Source organism: Varanus komodoensis, unplaced genomic scaffold, assembly GCF_004798865.1.
Source record: "Varanus komodoensis strain SLA01 unplaced genomic scaffold, ASM479886v1 scaffold15, whole genome shotgun sequence".
NCBI lineage: Eukaryota > Metazoa > Chordata > Lepidosauria > Squamata > Varanidae > Varanus > Varanus komodoensis.
This window is the reverse complement of record NW_025335440.1, coordinates 23009914-23030071: the sequence shown is the minus strand read 5'-3', so window position 1 is coordinate 23030071 and position 20158 is coordinate 23009914. Positions and strand designations below refer to the sequence as shown.

Below are 20158 nucleotides of genomic sequence, written 5' to 3'. Positions count from 1 at the left end.
CCAGGCCCACACTCTTAATCAGTATACCACAGTGGCTTGCATAAACATATGCAGTCAAACTATGTACCTTACTATCAATTTGAGTAAGATGTGGATATGCCAAAAACATGGCATATTGCCCTGGGAATTTTTTAAAGCAAACCTCAGAATAGGCAAATACTTCTAAGGATATGACCCTATGCTTGTTGCCTGAGGAATGCTGGGAGTTCTGGATTTCTTTCTGTCTACATATGTACAGGACTCTGTCCTAATTCTCTCACAAGGTAGGTTGGGAAGATGCCCACCTAGATGTTTCCAAAGGTCATTTTCAGAGTTAGTGGGAGTCCTACAGGGCAGATGCTCAGATGAAATAGTGTTGTGCTTGCATTCTAATTAAGTAGCACGGAGGCTTTCCCTCCCTGCACTGATTATAATTGCTCTTTGTTTGTTTGTTTTAAAGATACTTCATTTATATCTGAGAAAGAGCAAGCATTTGGGATCTCAGCTCCCCTTCCATCCCACACACCACAGCTCACTCCATTCAGCAAGGTCTTCATCCTCTGTGGCTTTTTTGGAGAGCTAAATAGGTTGTTGTTGGAGGGGGTGGGAGGGTCAGCCCACTTCTGTCTGTGCAGTTGATTCATCATAAATCTGGATGCAGCCTCCAGTATATTACAAAACTGTCAAGCAAAGTCTACATCTCTCGCACTCATGTGCACGCGCATGCACACACAGACACAAAGGAAGGATGCTTCATTTGATTCATTCAAGATCATTAATGTACAAATGTGCATGCATACAGTCACATGTATCATACACATGAGCTTCATGCGCTATCTCTTCAGTTCTCTCTTTTAGATATTACACATTTTATTTGATGTGCACACAGAGGCATACACAACTTTTCTGGGGTCCAAAGTACTTAACATCACAATTAAAAATATACAGATATAACAATATTAAGAAAAGCCTGTCATCAGAATCAAAACTAATAGTTGCAGAAAAACATAAAGAATTTATCTAAAAATGTGTTTATTTATTTATTTATATCCTGCCTTTTTCCTACAAAGGGCTCAAGGCAGCTTACATCTCCTCCTCCATGTTATCTCCACAACAACAACCCTGTGAAAAGGTTGGGCCGAGAGTTTGTGACTGGCCCAAAGTCACCCAGTTGGTTCCATGGCTGAGCGGGGACTTGAACCCAGATCATCTGAGTCCCAGTCCCATGCTCTTAACCACTACACCACACTGGCTGCCTGGAACCTTTGGGACAGGAGAGTAGGGAGCACTGCAAGGGTGCACCCCACTTTGGAATAGTGAGATATTGTAAGGGTTCCACTGTTTATCTAGGATATAGTTTCCTTAGATGGAAGTCCCAGGAATTCCTGTCATTTCTATGTTATATGGTTTACTGACCTATGCAGACACAAACACACAGAGAAGGTGAGGGTTCACACCGTTATCATTCCAACAGTTTCCTGTTCCCTGTCAGATATACATGGAAACATATAATGCCTTAGGATTTCCTGCAAAGAGCAAAGTCAGCTCTCTGCTTCCTTTTCATTTTCAGTTGAGACTAACTTCCTGCGACACACAAACCTCAGTCACTGCCCAGCTTTCCTAGTGGAGGGAACAAAGAGGTGTTACCTCCTCCCATCCTCTATGCCTTCTTAGACTGGCCTAGTTCCCAATGCAACCTATAAGGAGAATGTTACTGGCTATTAATGATCCTTTGTTTTAGGCCTGCAGAAGGATAACCTGAAGGTTCTTACACTGATGGCTTTGCTTACAGACATTCTACAAATCAGATATTCCATAAAGGGAAGAGATCCTGACTATTTTTGCAATCATAGGCATTGGGCTGTGGGAGGAACTCCAGAAAGGTCATTATATCACTCTGAAAGCCATAATATATATTGGACTCTACAAATTTCTGCATGGCTTGGAACCACATTACCTGATGCAGAGCCTCTCCCAGCTTGAGTGTACTCAGACACTACCCTAGTAGCTACAGTTAACACCTGAGGCCTTCTTCTGAATGCCACTTCCTGATGAGACTCGGAGGGTAGCAGCAAGAGAGAGTTCTTACAGACAGCCCTCCGTCTACGGACTGATCTCATCACTGAAGCCCACCTAGCGCCAACTGTGTCATCTTTTGGCACCAGGTTAAGACTGCCCTTAATTACACTTAAGGCTACTTAACGGCATGATGGTGTATTTATGTCAGCTGCTTTTCAGTGGCCTGGTTGTACTAAAATTATCCTATCTGTCAAATTGCTTTTTAACAATTTTATATATTGGAAAAATACGTTGTTGATATGCTATTTTTATTGTATTTCTGCTTCACATATTGTTGTGAACCACCCACGGAGCATTGACAGTTTGGTGGCGCATATATATATATATATATATATATATGCATGCATGCATGCATGCATGCATGCATGCCATCATAGGAAGAAGGTGTTTTCCTAACCTGCCAAGATGCCAGTGTTTACTTTTGCTGTAAAAGCAGGGTTGGGCAAAGTTTGGGCTCTAGCTGTCTTGGTTTGGAGTTTTCATCTGGATTAGCCAGAATAGTCAATGGAGTGGGGTAAGAGAGGTTGCCATTCAAATTGTCTGGATCACCATAGGCTTGAGGATCCCCACTGTCAAGACCACAGACAGTAAATGTTGTCACCTTTGGATTACAACTGATTTAAATAAACACACCTTTGAAAGGCCTGTAGCAGCAGCCCCACTCCTGGCTCTGCAGACAGCCTTGGGTGGGTCTCTGTAATGAATGCATAGGCAAGTGCGGTTGGAGCCTTCTGCTCCGGTGGGGCCATAGCTTAGTGGCAGGGCACATGCCTTGCATATATAAGGTTACAGGTTTGGTCCTTGGCCTCTCTAGTAGGACTAGGGAAGCATATTGTCAGTGTTGACAGTGCAGAACTAGATGGACCGATGGTCAGAGAACAATATAAGGCAGCTTCCTGTGTTCTATTTCCCCCTTGTTTAACCTTATATAGAGGTTTGCTACACAAGATGTTGCTTGCATGTTCATCATTCCTTACGGCTGTTGGAGTTCTTCAGCCCTCCAGTTTTGCTTCTGTTTTTTAAGAGCACTTTTGCAGGATTTTTCTTAGAGCCAGGAAAAGGAGTATTTCTTGTGAAAGTGAAAGGAAAAAGCAGGCACCTCCTTGTGTGATTGGGTTTAGCACTACCTAGAGATTAAGTGGGAGAATAGCAGGAAAGGAGCTCATTCTGTAGAGCTGAGTTCTCATATCTGCAACAAAACCAGAAGAAGATAAACTCATAATCTCTGAATATACTTAGAGTGCAGTACAGATAAGCACTGAGGTAACTAGACTGGGGGAGCTAGCCGCATCCCAATTCACTTTGTTCTGTGTCTGCTGAAAACCCTGAACACAGACCAGGGATCCTTGGTCCATACATGCTGGTGTTTAAAGAGTCTGTAGTTGTATATTTTATGGCAGGAAATACCTGTGTGACATTGATACCTCTGCCATGCGAAGTATATTATTATGGAATTGTTGTTGTTTGCCATGGAATGTGACAAGCTTGGATTTAGAGATCTGTCAGGGTATTTGCAACAATAGTTCAGTAAAGCAGAATTCACTGGAAAACTCAACTCAACATCTGTTTACTTCAGGTAGCATTAAGAAGTTTAATGCCCCAAAAGGTATTTGAACAGCTAATGCAAATAAATGCACAATGCCACCAGAATTGGCACTGTGTATGCACATTTTTGCTGCAGGGTAAAATGCGATACTTGAAAAAGCATTCCAAGAGTTTGATTCTTTTGAGTGTTTGTTGATCTTCAGAAATACTTAGGGCATCGTGAGATCAAGCTTGGCACCTTCTGCTTTAAAAACACCCTGGAAGAATTAAGTAACTTTTCTATTTTACTTGTCCTGAATACATGCTAAAGCTTTTCTAGGACTGAAAGCTCCTATCTATTATATGGTTGGCAGAAAAATGAGGAGCTGTTTCTCTGAGCTGTTTTTTAACTTATCTAGAATATATGAATAAGCATGTATGAGTAAATGCTATGTTCTTTTTAGCAGTATTGCATTACCTTTTAATTTAACTATGTGATGCACTGCTTATCATGTAGTATAACCTTCCCCAATCTAGTGTCCTTCAGCTATGTTGGACTACAACCCCTATCTCTGGGGCTGACTGGGGAGGTTGGTAGTCCAACACATATGAAGAACACTGGGTTGGGGAAGACTGGTTTAATGTATGTGTCTTTTATGTTTTGGTCTAAGAGTGCCATGTTTCAGAAGATTAATGACAGTGGTGTCTGCACTTTGGGTTTTGGCTATGATTGAAGACAGATGCAAACAAAGAAAACATAATTAGCAGCAGAATTTTCTGGCATTCATTCCTGCCTTGATAATGTTAATAGATGTTTAAGACAATGTAGGTCATTATGTAGTCACTGTTAAGATTGATTTATTTACATTGATATATTGACCTTTCTTCAAAGAGTTACATCCAGGTTTTCATACATCCAGCTCTCTCTGACAGATGCATTATGTCAAAGGTTGTGAATGACACACTGGGACTTAGTTTTGGCTTTCTGGAAATGTTACGTTACCACCACAACAGTTGCAGTCCTAGGTCCAAATCCTACCCCTGGCATGGATACTTAAAGCAGGTCTATGTATCTTAGTCTCTTGATTTCCCATGTGTAAAGAAGAAAAAGAGAAGAAAAAGAATAGCAGTGAATTTATATGCCAAGTTTCTTCAAGGATGAATGAGATGAGATCATGTCATGTGTCCCTTCCTCTACCCTGCCACCTCACCACAATATAGGCACTTTAGAGACAAAATGAGCCATAAACCTAAAAATTGCTATAATGAATCAGGCTTAAGTATATTGCAGCCTAGTTTCAGATAGATATCAGCCACCAGCCATTACAGCTCATATATATAAAATATGAGCATACAACAAAAGACATAAATAGCAAATTAAAAATAATAGCAGATTATGACTCAGAGCTCTGTATAGAAACCTTATAGTAGGAGCAGGTGTTAAAACATTATTGTTTTTAATGTATTTATTGTTTCTATAATGGCTGTAATACTGTCCTTCATGTATTTATTATGTAAACTGCACCCAGCATTCCCCCAGCCAGCTGTGGGGGGAGCAGAAAATCGATGGATTATATACATAACAGCACTAGAGTAGGCACTCGCATATTGCCAAAAAAAACACCAGCAAGAAGGACAAAACAGGATAGCAATTTGCATAACATTTGCACACATTAAGTTTATATATAGATGCAAATTTAGGAATAATTGCTATAATTTAAATAGAAACATATATCTAACCACAGTGGAAAAGACTGTGTGGGTGACTTGGGTGCCTACTCAGTCTGATGTTGATGCACACCTCCAAGACCCTGCTGCATGTAATTCTTTGACTTTACATTTTGGCTGTGCAACCCATTAAATAAATGACATCTTCAAATAGGTGACTGCCTTCTGACAGCTTTCCAAAATAGAGGACTGTCCTATGCAATGTAGGACACCTGGCCATCCTTTGCAGAGATATTTCCCCTTAAATGGGAAACCTCTGAGGACAGGGTGCAGTCCTATGGGAATGTCCTTAACCCTCCAAACTTGGGCAATTATGTGTGTTCTTTGCACAACAGGACAGTCTGTTTCCTTGCTCCTCCTGCCCTGCAAAACAACTAGGTGGCCAATTTTGGCTATCCACTTGCAGTTCTTCAGAGAGGGAGAAAAGGAGGCTGAGGCAACACCACTTCCTCCCCTTGTGGATCCTTGGAGTACCCACCAAAGCTCTTCTCTGAAGTTGTTTTGTGGCCTTGAAAAAGCAGCTGCGTGGTTCTTTCCATATCAGCTAGTACTCACTCTCCCTCTTTCTCTCTTTGTGTGTATGTGTGTGTTTGGGGGAGGGGGGGATCCAAATGCAGATCTGCAGCTCCAAGCTCAGAGCATTTTTCCTACTGCAGAGCTGGGAATCTAATCCATCCTATGGCCCCCTACCTGTGTCTAGGGGGCATAAGATTGCTCTGCCAACCACTCTCCCTTATGGCAGAGTGTCCAAATTCAGAGCAAAGTTGCTGTTCCTTGCTGTTAACAGTTCTCACCCTTTGCCCTATCTTAATGTATCTTACCACAAGAGAAACGTATCTCTGTGCTTAATGATCATAGCTCTCTGGGCAGCCATGGGTCACGAGCGGCTGTGTCCTCCTGAAGACACCAAGGATTCTTCCCAAGTAAATGTTTATAAAATTTCCACAAGCTGCAATTATAGATGTACCAAGTTCTCACCACAAAGCTGGATCTTAGGAAAATATTTTTATTGATATTGCACAATATCAGCTAATAGACCAAACTGGTTTACTTGATATATCTAATCACTAGGGACTTAAGTATTTCTCCTTTAAAATTTAAGTTTGATGCCTAAGGCAAGCAATATATTTGTTGGAAGGCTCCCCTCCCTAAAACAAACTGGGGGATGCTCTTTATGAGTTTCATATCAATAGAAAGCAACTCAGCCAAGGGTGAAGTGAATGTTCACTTCATATTAAAAACAAAATGGCTATGCATTCATTTCAGTATTTGACTCATGGATTTGACTTCAGGTATCAGAAGCAAAGTAACCTGATCTAAAGAAGTGATCTGTTGCATGCATGCTTCCTGTCATTTGCTTTTCTCCATGTGGTTGATCTCAAACATCCCTGCTAGGTGATCAAGGACAGGGGTGCAGCAGATAAGCTGATGTGGGGTGGAGATACACCCATTGGCAATTCCTGTGGTTGTTTGGGCTGCTTTTGTAGACAAAGTAATAATGAAAATGTTTTCTCCTGTTAGCTTTGTTACACAAGATTGCACGGCATTTCACTATGTGAGTGTGCAAGCAGGCACAATCAGAAGCAGATGTGAGGAAAAGTGTATTGTGCATATGTCTGCGCTATGATGGGCCAGAGTTTTCTTGTGCATGGTCCCACAGTTGTAGAATGCCCTTAGAGGGAAGTCTGATTGGATTCATCACTGCTTTCCCTTCAACAAGCAGTAAAAATGTGGTTGTATTGGAAGAATTTTGGAAGACTACTTCCTTTTATCTGTCCTGAATCACCCACCATTCAGCTTCATAGGATGATTCTATGGAATTGGAAATACTTTGCAGAAGCCATGCTGATAATGTGTTAGCAGCACTTGTCCTTCTGTTTGCTTGATAATTTTATGTTTAAAACTGGCTTTTATCAATAATCTTTCTTTTGGCTGTGTGTGTGTTTTATAATGCCTTATAACTTTATTTTTATTACTGAACACACTGAGGCATACATTCAGATATTTTTTTCAGAGAGAAAGCTTGGTATATAAATGTCTACATGCAGCTTTCCCAATCTGTAGAAGATTAGGGCTTCACCCCCCTCCCCCCCCATCAGTCTGAGCCACCACAACATGGTATCAGGTTGGTGAAGGCTGCTTTAAATATTTCAGGCTTTGTCCCTAGAAATGTGTTGGCAGTCTGTAAGAGAAATGAATGTCTTCCAGTGCTTTCCATGCTTCTTTACTTTGAGAAAGCTCCATTGAATATAATGAAATTTCTGTACTTTTGCATAGGATTGAATGTCACAAAACAAAAGTTCTTTTGAAGAAAACTCCACCAAATAAATCTTGAAGATCGAGGCAAGATGTCAGCTCCTTTGTCCACACTTTGCAGTGCCATCCATTGTGGCTGCCCAGGACCCTGAAAACTTAAAAGATTATGAGCATCCAGTAAAGGTAATCAAGGATTACTCACACATGCCCCACACCCTTCAAAATACTTATATGGCAATTCCAGTAAGCGTTTTACCCCTGCTATCAGGAGGTGGGGCAAAGAGCCCACCAAGATTACTGGTATCTCAGTAGAACCTTGCTCTTCACCTCCCCACCATTCAGGATGCGCTTCCAGTGCTGACTTCAAAGTCAGTCTTCTGTCTTCGGCATGAAGAGAACAGTGCTAGCTGTGAAGTTAGAGGGGTAGCACTCCAAATTGAGAGCTGCAGCTCCAACCTTAAAACCCTCTTTAAGGCTAACATTGTGTATTACTGATATTCTTGCCTTACGGCAGAAATGCCAGTCTTGTTGAATTCAAACATTATTACAGAAGCTTTGAGGCACTTGGATGTTAAGATACCCCTGCTTTCAGTTGGTAGTTAGTTGCTGTATATTCTCAAGGACATGGGAGTAAACTAACCTGAAGGACAAGCTAAGTGTTTGCTTATTATTTGAGATTGTACCTGTCTCTGTTTTTGCTGTAAATCTTCCAGACAGTTGAGTGGGGTTGCTTTTATGTAAAAAACAAGTTGTTCTAGTCAGGCAAGAATTGTTCTCAGATAAGTTTGGTCTTTCTGCAACACAATAGCCAGATCTATAAAACCACCAACAATAGTCTCAGCAAAGATTCATCAGTGCAACTCACATTTAATTAAGTGAGCCAGCTGTTATTAAGCAACTGCAAAATTGAGTTCTATACCAAACTGCTGAATTGTAAATAAAAATGAGTAAATCCAAGTATATCGACCTGTCCTCTTAAACCTAATGGTGATGGAGTGAAAGTAGTGGAAATTGTTTTTCTTGCCAATTAATAAATGATTGTTGCCAGCCGTTCAGTTAATTTGCTAAAATAACAGGAATCTTGTAGTGGAAGCTATATTTAAAGAGTGAAGATGTGGTTTAAGCTATGAAGATTCATTTAACTAGTATATCAAGACATCCTTTTCCCTGGTCAATAAAAAGACACATTGCTGAGAGTTCGAAATGGCATTGGATTACAAGGGAGAGATAATAGATTATGTTTTCTGAATAGAGGAATCTTTATTTAGGATTGGGGTGCTCTCATACTAGTTGGAAGCTCACAGACAAAGAGTTTCTCTGTGATAAATGAATGAATGATGAGGTATCATCCTGAGTAGATAAGGGATGAGAACTGTGTCTGTGTATGGGGGGTGACTGGTGGGGGTGACTGGTTCTGCCAATACTGCCTGTCCTGGTTAGTTGCCTCTTGCTGAGTGGCATGTAGAGACAAGATGTGACTGTGAAACCATGTGGAAGTCTGGGGTGGGATGGCAGCAACATGGTCGTATTTATATGGAAAGCAAGATACAGCTTGCTGGCTTCTGTGTCCACCTTGCTTAGCTGGGTGATCTGCTGCTCTTGTCTGTGGTTTGGTACAGTGGTAGGGACATGGCTGCCCTTGGAATCCCTCAATTCCAGGTTCTGTGATTATAAACCACAAACTGTTTCTTAGGTCCACTGTTCTCAGAGCCCCTGATGGAAAACAGAGGAGTCCTATTTTTCCCTTTTAAATATGGGTTTTCAGTTTGCTGAACACAGTAAAATGTGATGTGTAATATAAAACAGCTGAAGCAGCACAGAAGTGATTACACATGCCGATAGCCAAGTTGACTTGATAAGAAAGACACATCAAGATCAGAACTATTAAGTGGCAGGCACTATATGATCTTCAGATGACTATAGTGAGCCTACATCAAAGATTTGGAGGTGGGCTGGGAATGTTCTGGAGGACCCTGATCAGGTAGGGGGCTTAGATGGGAGCCCCATGTCAGAGTGCGACATATATGTGCAGTATTTGTGTGTGCGCATTTGTGCATGCACACACTCTGGAACAGGATGTTTATCTTGACATCTGGGTCAGTAAGGTTTTATTTAAGCCATTGTAATATGACCACAGCTTTATGGAATGATGGTCACTGCTTATCACTCATAGTTATGCTGATTGCCTTCCTTGGGTCCCTCCCTGTAAGGTTGATCTTCTTTAATGTTCATGAAACATGAACTTACTTTTGCTCTCCTCTTCTGTATCAGCATGAATAAAACATTTTCCCTTTGCTGGTCTCTGTAATGTTTTGCCAGATCAAAGATTTGCCAAGTGGATGGGACATACAATGCCAGGTCACATTTAGTTTTCTATAGATCTGTCCATTCTTTCACATGACTATGTATTACAGTGGTTATGTGTTAGAACTCTTGCCAGCTTTTTTTAAATTAGAGAACTGTCATTAAACTAAAATAGGAAAAGTTTAAACTGCGGGACGCTTCAACCACACCAAAGGATAGTCTTTGGAAGCTAACATGTCTTTTTTCTTACATAATTTCTGTACAGTTAATTTTATTAGTGATATACTATTGCCCCAAACTTTTTGACTATTCCCTTCATTTTGATACAAAAAAGGAGAGGAAAATTTCAGACAAATGCTTATGGTTCCAGGGTAGGGTTTTTGTGCTTACCTTACTTATGAGGTGCCTCGGGAATGTGCCCAAGTGAGCTGCCTTTCATCTGTCCTGTGCGTGCCCTGGATCAGTGCCTGGACTCAGTGAGAGGCTGGATGAGGGCCACTACACTGAAGCTGAATCCTGACAAGATGGAAGTCCTGTGGGTGAGCCCTATTTCATGGGCTTGGGAAATAGGTTTGTGGACTGTTCTGGACAGGCTTGACTATGATCAGGTTCATAGTCAGGGGATACGCCTAGATTCCATCACTTGCACTGCAGTCAGAGTGGCTTTTACTATCTGTGGAGAGCAATAGCTGGCCACAGTGATACAGGTACTAGTCACCCCCATTGCACTGGATTACTGCAATGCACTCTATGTGGGGGTGTCCTTAAGGCTTCTTTGGAAACCGGAGGTGGGGCAGAGTGTAGCAGCTCCGCTGCCTCTTTTCAACATGCAAAACCTTTGCTGAAGGAACAGCACTGGCTATCAATTTACTACTGGAGCAGGATTTAAGGTTTTCACACCAGTGTACAAAGCCCAAAACAACTTGGGACTCGGATACTTGAAAGAGCACCTTCTTCTTTACCAATCTGCCCAGTCCATCAGAGAATCAGGGGAAGTTCTGCTGGCAGTTGCAGAGACCCTTTGCCTCATTGGAGTGCTCCAGGAGAAGAGCCTTCCGTCTGGCAGTCCCATTACTGTTGTATTTGCTGACTTGGGAGGTCAGGCCAGCACCAGCACTGCGCAGTCTTCAGTGCCTGCCTTTAAATGGGAAACTGTTTTGTGCCGACAGTCGCAGTCTTAAAGTTTTTAACATATTGGCTTTATTCTTTTGGTGAGATCCACCCTTAAGGAGCCCCACCTTCAAGAAATTGTTGGATAATTTCTTCTCCCCTTGGAAAAATTTGGTGGAATAATCCCCCAGTTTCTCTGGTGGAGAATTTTTAGAGGTTAATTTTCACACTGCTAATTTTTATATAAACCCTTCAGCTTTCCCTAACATGATGTCCTCTAGATGTTTTGGACTGCAACTCCTATCTCCTAGTCAGGGCTGATGGGAAATGCTGTTTTAAGCAGGCACTAATAGGCCTCAACAATAACAGCTGGCAACTGCTGTTCTGCTATTGGACTGGAGTTAGATGACAAGCATATTAGTCACTGAAAAAAGTCTCATTCTTCCAGTGGGATATTTGCTGACGGCAGCATCTAGGGTAATAGCTAAACACCGTAAAACTGCAGAACTTTTAACACTTAAGTCTTGGTGCATGCAGTTGTGACAACACGCATTGCAGAAACAATGATGCATCTATTTAAATGAGCTAAAGGCAAATTCAAAATATCTGATGTTTATACAGTATGACATGCTTTTTATTTCATATAGTAATCACAGATATATGCAGCAACATAAGCCTTTCCTCAGATTATAGAAAAGGGGAAGAGTATAGTTTATTGTTATGAAGTGTTATAAAGAAAAATTGCCAAGTAGCTAATGAATTGCACCAATATTTTTGTGTGTACAACCCTCTGTCAACAACTAGATTTGATATAATTTTATTTTGTGTTTGCTTGTCTCTGTATTTGGAAAATTAACAAAATTAAATACAAGAAAAACTTCCAGGAGGAAAGGTTGGAATGAAGAGCATGAAGCTATCCAGATGTTGTATGACTACATATCCCATCATGCCTAACTATCCTCTGTTAGCTGAGAATGATGAGAGTGTAATCCAGCAATGTTTGGAGGACCATATGATCTCCACCGTGCTACTTCTCTATCTGACCTTGGGACCAGGATATTACAAGCAACTCCTCCTTCCATATAGATCTCCCTAGACTTTGCCTGGGCCCCGACTGATCTGCCCTTGATGGGTGTTACGCAGGTGGATGTGAGCAGGAGTGGTTATGGGGGCATTGGCCTAGAGGTGGGCCTGGCTCTCTCACTCCTTGCCTTCCGGCCCTGTTTGAAGCTGTTCTTGTTCCAGAGGGCCTTCGAAAGTGCAGTACAACATTTTAAAAACAAAACCTTATCAGTAGTCTCTCTGTTCTATTTCTCCCTGTGTTTTATAATTTATCTTCACATGTTTCATTTTACATATTTTCATTTCATTAGCCACCTTGCGTGTTGCTTTTTCTGTTAACCAGAAAGGTGAGGTTGAAAAATTATTAAGCCTACAATCCTAAACCAATTCGTTTAGGTGTAGGTCTCATTGAATTGAGTGAGATTTACTTGTTAGTAGACCCTTAGAAGTATGTACTGTTAATGACTATTTTGAAAAAATTAGAACACTCTGTCAAGAACCATAATGTTAAACATATTCTGTTACCCTATCCTTGTTGACAAGTTCTTTGCTCTTTTCTCTTTAATCCATTTACTTGGCAAATCTGAAAAATTTTGTGTGGTGTTGTGGCTAGGAAGTTAGAGTGAGATGACAGGTTCAAATCTCCATTTAGCCATGAAGTTCACTGCATAGTTAGTGAGTTCAAATGTCTCACTCTTGCCTACTTCACAGGGTTGTTTCATGGGGAGTTCCATGAAGCATCATAGAATAGTAGGGTTGGAAGGGGCTAAGAAGGCCATTGGGTCCAACCCCCTGCTGATGCACGACGCCAAATATACCATCCCACTCAGAGAACTGCTGACATCAGATAACATCAAGCTTCTCCTTCTTGAACTTGAAATCAGATTCCCATGACCTACTGACCTACTCCAACAGCAAGCTGTGTAGTGAATGTTCGTTTAATTTCTTTAAGAAATAGGGAATTTTATGTCCCATTAAGTGATGCAGCCTTAACTCTTCAAGCACTACTACATTTGAATAATAAGATTTTAGCAGGCCATTAACTTTTTCTGCACCAAGTAAATTCACTTAATCCAGTTATTGGAGAAGGGAAAGCACCTTCTGGTCTATAGTGAAAGGTCTCTCCCTCTCTCAGTGGTCTTCAACCTTGTCGTCTCTACCTTGAATCCCAACCGTCAACATTGGACTCATTTCGTTTTTTAAAAAGCTATGTAATTATTTCTTTTGTGACTTGCATCATATTTTGATTCATAAAGGAACAATGCCCCTTTTGGTTGCTGGAGAGTACTCAAAACTCTTGCAGGTGCACCTGCCACAAAATGCCCAGCTCTTCTTCTTCCCCAGGCAACCTCAGATTAAAAGCATTGTCCTGCGGCATGACAGATGTTCTCTTTTCTCATCACTAGATGGCAGCATTTGGGAGACCTGCTACATCTTGAAGGTTTGTGCCACCATCTTTTAAAGACTTGATGGAGTCAAATCTGTATCTAAATCGCATTATGCTAGCCAAAATGCTGTGGTCATGTTGGACAGCTATCTTTTAAAAATCCTATTAAGTCTGCAATTTAAACAAAAATATGGAACACTTATATAGCTTGCCATTCAATACACATTGGACTGGCAAGGTACTCTGTTCTGGTTAGTTTGTTGAATTATTTTTCTGTAATTGGCAATAAGCATGCTTCTTTGATTTCCAATGGGCTCTGCCAAAAATGTGAAAATTTTCAAGAGTACAAACATTGGGTTCAGAATATAGCATGCAAAAACATACCAGAGTATTAAGCATAAGCATATTTGCATGGGTTTTGAGGCTTTCCTAGATTTATTTTGAGGATGGACACTAGTTTGCTTGATGCAGGGTTCTGATTATTTGACATACAAATTTCTCCTCAATCTTAAATACACCTTCAAAGCACCAACTAATATGATGTTATGTCAAGGGTCCAAACAGCTTTCGTTGGTTCAGGCAAACACCCCTGTACTAGTGCAGTGGAACTTTTGACTCTCTTCTCCTGTCTTTTGAACAGCTGCCCACTTTGAGTCTGCATCAAAAATGCCTTTTAGTTTGTTACAAAAGCAGTTTGCCATTCAGCAAACTTGAAGGGTGGCTATTTGAGAAGTGGTCTCAGGGTTTTTGTTTTGTTTTTTATTCTGGCCTATATTTGTAACTCTAATGCAACTCAAAGCGAATAAACATGCATAGGATCATTCTGCATTATAGTCTTCTTTTTTTAAAATGGACAATGTCTCTGTCATAAGAATGGATGCTATCATTTTGATAAGAAGGTGTAATAGGTGTACTGTAGAATGACTGGGGTTTGAGAGCTTTGTTTTCCCCAGGCTGTAATCTATGGAAGTAAGATCATATCCTGTATATTATTATGTATAATAGTCATGCCATTCAGCACCATATGTATAGTCAGAGGAAAGCTTCAACAGCTGCAAAATTAGTTTGTCAATAGTTTCACATGCTTCAGTTAGCAGAAAAGATACCTTCCTATAAGAGTTAACTTTTTTCTTGCAATATAGACACATTTGTGATTTGCATCTGAAATTCATTTATTCTTCTTCTGTCTATATAGATGTACATTAAAATTATATGCCATCTGGATGCCTTCTCAGTTCTGCAAAAGATGACAGCTTTAAAAAACAAACAGAGCAAGAGGTGTAAAACATGTGCAGCATTCCTTGCTTTTACTAGGAACAACACTTCCTCAGAGGAGAACACTGCATCCAAGAGTTGTTTTTTAACATGGAACATCACTGGCTTTGGAAGAGGGAAGTGGTAGTCCAACCCTTCTTGAAAGTACTGGGATGCATAGCAACTCTTGATGCATAGCTCTGGAAGTTCTTCTGGAAGCAACTTTTCTGAATGAAGGGTGTCCTTGCTATTTTGAAGCATAACTCCAAGCGTTCCTGACTGTTGGCTATGCTGGCTGTGGCTGATGGTAGTTGATGCCTCAAGTATCTAGACTAGAGGGAACCATGTTGGAGAAGGCCATGGTGTTATTTTCTTCCAGGATACCTCCCTCTTATTTACTTACATGTAAATTATGCAAGCAGATGTGAGCCTGGGTAGGAAAGTCACCCCATGATGCAGGATTATTGAGGTGCAATCCTATGCTTATTTGGACAGAAAAAAATCGTATAACTCCCAGCATTCTCTAGCTAGTCATGGACTTGGAGGACTTTTGTCTGTCTAAACAGGCATAAGATTGTACCCCTGTACCTTTAATTCACAGAAAATCCATGTTGGGGTATTTCAAGAGGAATTCATTTGCTTGCACAGAGAAAGTGAGTTTGCATTTTGAAGTTAAGGAACCTTCCCATGTGCAGTTTATGAAAACCACAGTGTGCTCCAAAAAATACTCCCTGTTTACATGTATTTGGGTAATGGATAGACAACAGGGCATTGCTAATATTCTCTTCCCTGCCCCCTGCCCTCAGGATCCGCTCTTCAGAGTAAAGCACTGATGGGACTTGTTCACTGACCTAAAGCAGTTAAGGCTTTCCACAATAATTGAAAAGGACCTGACAAGCTGAACTATTTTTCTCCTTAATGGCATGCTGCATCAATATAATGCGTGCTCCCTTACAAGCTTGGGTTAGAACTCTGAGGTGGGGGACAGAGGAGACTTTGGAGTTAGTTCAGGGAAGAGCACATGTCAGGGTGATAGAAAGCTCAGAAGTGGATGAAAAGGAAACTGGCACTTTAGCGGGATCCGTTAGAACCTGCAGTGGCAAGCCAGGCAGTTGCAGAGCAAGGGCGAGTGTGCATGACAGAGCTGGGGAGGAGGAGCACCGCTTTCCTGAGGAAGGTTAATCACAAGCAAAAAAGCAAGGAAGAGGCAAATGCTCTTTTTCAGGCCCAAGAAATGACTGTTGGCTGCCTTCTGTTTTTTCAATTTATTGGTGAAACCATGGATCCAGGTTACAGTTTTTATCATGATAAATGCCTTGAAAAGGACCCAAACTATTTATAAGGTTGTTGAGAATGGAAGATTTCCAGGTGTGTGCATGCATGCATGCGTGTTGGATTACAAGTCCCAGTATCCCCAGCCTGCATGACCACTAATGGAAGTTGCAGTTCAAAGTATCTGGTTGCCGTAAGGCTGGGGAAGCTTGCTGAAAAGTAGCTCTTCCTGTCCTTCCTGCTTTTTCACACCATCTTAGCCATTCCCTTACCCAACTGATGTGGGGCATACCCAGAACCCTGATCTGTATAGTAGGTCCCCTCTACACACACAACCTTTTTATCCTCATAGCAAGCTTCAGATACACTCAAACAATGGGGGTAGGGCTAGGCCAAGATTCCCAGGGAGCTTTGTTGTCGGGCTGTGTCACTTTTTGTGAGCCCCAGGCATTGTCTGCTTGTTGCTGCTGCTGTTGCCCCAAGATGAAGCACCCTCTAGCCAGGTGCAGGAAATGGATGTGGCACACGCCCTTCCTGATTTGGGCACCTGGTTTAGTTTTTCATCTAGAGGAGGAAAAAATCACTGCAGTAGCATCCAAGGAGTGTGCTAGCTGGGAAGTAGTGATTAACTCACAATGGTCATTTTTCTCCCATGCTAGAAAGGGGGATTAATATAAAAAGAGAGCCGACAGCACATTCACAGCAGTTTGATCTCTCTGCGTGTGTGTGTGTGTGAGTACACAGTTGTGTGCATGCACACCCATGCGAGCCACTCTACCCCAACTCTGTTTCTGATCTGCTTCAGCTCTGCTTATGCAAATGTGTATGTTGGCACTAGGGTGCATTGTATTCTCAGACAGGAAAACAGGGTTATTGACTCATGAATTTTCAGAAAGTACGCAATAACAAATATATTAATCTCAGTAGAATTCTGCACTTGGCTGCCTTAAATATCTTCAGGATCAAAACACTATTATTTATGCTGTCAGTCAGATCTGAATATTAGATTAAATATACCCTTTATTTTGGAGGAATGACACCACTCCTGAAAAAGGAGCCTGTGAAAACTCTTCGGGAGTATTTAATAAGCATTCCTGAAATGTGCACAGTTCAATCTAATAAAAGTTTTCTGCTTATTCCTCTTTATCTATAAATGACACTCACAAAAATGAACGACAGTACATTATGTCTTGCATTTGTGTCCTTTTTTTCCTATGGCAGCTTAGAGCAGCATTATAGCCTTAAAGCAGCCTAGTAAGGAAGCCTTCTCTTAGTTGGTGCCCTGCAGACATGTTGGACAACAACTTCCAGAATCCCCCAGCCAGCCATGTGCATATGTGGGACAACAAGGTGGAGGAATCGGCTGGGGTTTCGGGAGTTGCCGTTCAACACATCTGTAGTGCACCAAGCTGGAGAAGACTGCTGTAAAATAAGTTAGGCTGAAAAAATAGTGAGTTGCCAAACAAGACATTTGCCAGCTTTAGAAGGGCTGATGTGGATGTCCCAGATTCAGTCCTTGATGTTCTGCAAATAAGGCAAGACACCAGGTAATGTACACGACCTCAGCTTGAGGCCATTGCCAGTCAGAGTGCTGTTTAGACTCCGAACCCCACATTTTAGCTCAGACATATATTTGGGGTCCAAATTTATCAACTATATACTTGCTTGGTGCTAGCATTGCTGTTGTGACTCATCTACCAAGTCATTAAGGGCAAACTGCACCTGCTGGCTGGGTTCATAGAACCAGGTGCCCTGCTAGTCCCACCTGTTCCTCCTCCTTCCTTGCTGTCTTTAGGCAACATCAGTGTGACTCTTGGGAGGTCAAATTTGCATTTCCAATTATGAGACTGATGTCAGATCTTGAACATATCTCAAATATTCCAGTGTTATTCCAGAGTGTAATATTATTCCAGTGACTTGGCAACTGAGACAATTGCCCTTTCCAATGTTTCCTACAAGTCAGCGGGTTTCCTTCACCTGCTGAAAGGCCCGGGCATTACATCCCTGTTCATTGTGCTGCAGCATTTGGGCTTCAGCCATGAAAGAACCTGCATGGCGCAGTGGATGGAGGGTTGGCTGGGACTCAGGAGATCTGAGTTCTAGTCCCCACTTGGCCATGCAGCTCACTGGGTGACTTTGGGCCAGTCACTGACTCTCACCCTCACCTACCTCACACGGTTGTTGTGAGGATAAAAGGGAGAGGAGGACCCTGCAAATGGAGTTGAGTTCCTGATCTTGCTTGAGGCACCTTCCTTTGTTCCCTGTGGAGCGCGTTCACATGCTCCCCCCCCCCCCCCCGACCCTCCAAATCCGCTGAGTGGACTTTGCGGTGCTAGTGAAAAACAAGCAGGTATCACATACCTGAAATCTGTCCACCTTTGCTTTGGAACAGATTCTAGGAATTTGGGGAAGGCACACTGCCAGAATTGCTGCCAAGGCAAAAAAAGCCGAGGTTTTGCTTGAAAACAGGGTCCCAGAGAGCCTGGCTATTGTTTGGAAGAGAATCCCTGTTCCAGGGGGCTTCAGGGAGCATGATTCCATGCACCCACAACATTGCAACAAATTTGCAGTAGCAGCCATGAAAGAAGGGGCCTGGGGAGCCATATATGACCCGCCTCTGCTTTAAAGTGAGTTTTACGCTTAGCTGTAGGTAGGTCAAGCAAACAAGATTAGCTTCAGGCAAAAACCAATGAGCTCTTGAATAGCCAACTGTTAGTGCATGGTATGGAAATACATTCAAACAGAAATGCATTCCTCTGAGAGGGACATCTGGAAATGGAATGCACTGACACTTACCTCTTTGCTCAGATGTAATTCACCTATCTGGATGGAGATTTCCACTATTCGACCTCTGTAGATGAGGCAATCCAACTGCATTGTGACTGTCCAGCAGCTACTCTGTACATGTTAGAAGACTCCCGCTTAACTAAACCAGTCCCGCTTAACCACTGCTGACAGACCATCTGATTTGAGATCCTCCTGGTGAAAAACAGTTGCCTGTTGCATCCTGACACACTTTGCACATTCCACAGGTCTGGTAAAAAAAAGAAGGAAATGTTCCTTTGTGCACATTTGTGTCTTCTGCTTCAAGCAGATTCAACTGGCAGCACTGCGGTTTGAGCACAGCTGCACGGTGCACAGTTTTTCCACAGTCAAGTCTGCTGAAAAGGAAAGAAAAGGAGGATTTGGGATGTGAGTGTACGTGTGCATGCACGTCTGTTTTTAATAGCATATTTGCCCTGTGCTGCAGGTAACATTCCTGCATATTCACAATGTCCAAACCTTCTCGCTTAGCCAGACCGTCTGCTAGCTCTCCATCTAGACTACCTTTGTCTCGGAAAGAAGACTTGAGTGGCAGAACAAGGAAAATTAGTTTAGGTGAAAAGATTTTGAGAGCTGGCAGTGAAGGGAACCTGATGAAAGAGCAGCAGCGGCAGCAGCAGGTGCAAACTACAGAAGCACGCCTTTTGCAGCGGGTTCCTATTCAAAAAGGTAAAGCTCTGTTTTTCTTCCTTAAATGAAGACCCCAGCAGATTCAACTTTTGCAGAATAAGGCAAACTTGTATCAATAGTGTGGCCCCAGTGACAATATGAAGTAATAGGGCAGGAAAAACCTGATCTGTGTTAGGATTGGTATCCTAGCTTTATTTAATAGAATTACTGAATTGTAAAGATTTTTTGGTATTTGCTGTGTGTGTGTGTGTGTGTGTGTGTGTGTGTGTGTGTGTGTATATATATATATATATATATTAAACTATGCATCTGTAGATTAAACCAAGAGATACATCTTGAAAAAGTTCTTGATCCAAAGACTAATAAAGCATATGTCACTTTTTGTAGCTTTTTTAATGAACTCATGCTTATATACTTAGAAACTCTTAAGTATTGTGCAACTTCAGGGGTTGTGGTTAATGTAATGCTGAAAATGGGGTCTGGAATTGAGAAATAATGCAGGGAAGGTGAAGATACTAAATATACTGAATTTGCTGCTACAATCTCTAGTTCTGCAGGATAGGGTAAACCTGTAGCTCCTGATTTCAGCAAACTAGCTCTGAAAGGGGGTCTTATTACAGAGTCATGCATTTTTAAAGGTGTATTACTTGAAACAGAATCAGCAAACATGGGAAGTGATAGAATAAGGAATACTCTTATCATATGCACCCACACCAGTCTCCTGAATAAGGAATTTATAGCATGGTACAG

The 20158-nt window shown here is 41.7% G+C and overlaps 1 protein-coding gene across 16 annotated transcripts in view; it reads left to right on the top strand.

Annotated features, from left to right (window-relative positions):
* The window catches only part of KIAA1217 (KIAA1217 ortholog), a 431120-nt gene that overhangs the window by 97754 nt on the left and 313208 nt on the right, over positions 1–20158 (top strand). For 3 of the 16 annotated variants that reach the window (XM_044425223.1, XM_044425222.1, XM_044425221.1), the window contains one exon: positions 7588–7749. The exons of the other annotated variants lie outside the window; for them this stretch is intronic. The gene's annotated coding sequence lies outside the window, so the exon portion shown is untranslated. The remainder of the gene's footprint in view (positions 1–7587; positions 7750–20158) is intronic. 16 annotated transcript variants of the gene reach the window in all.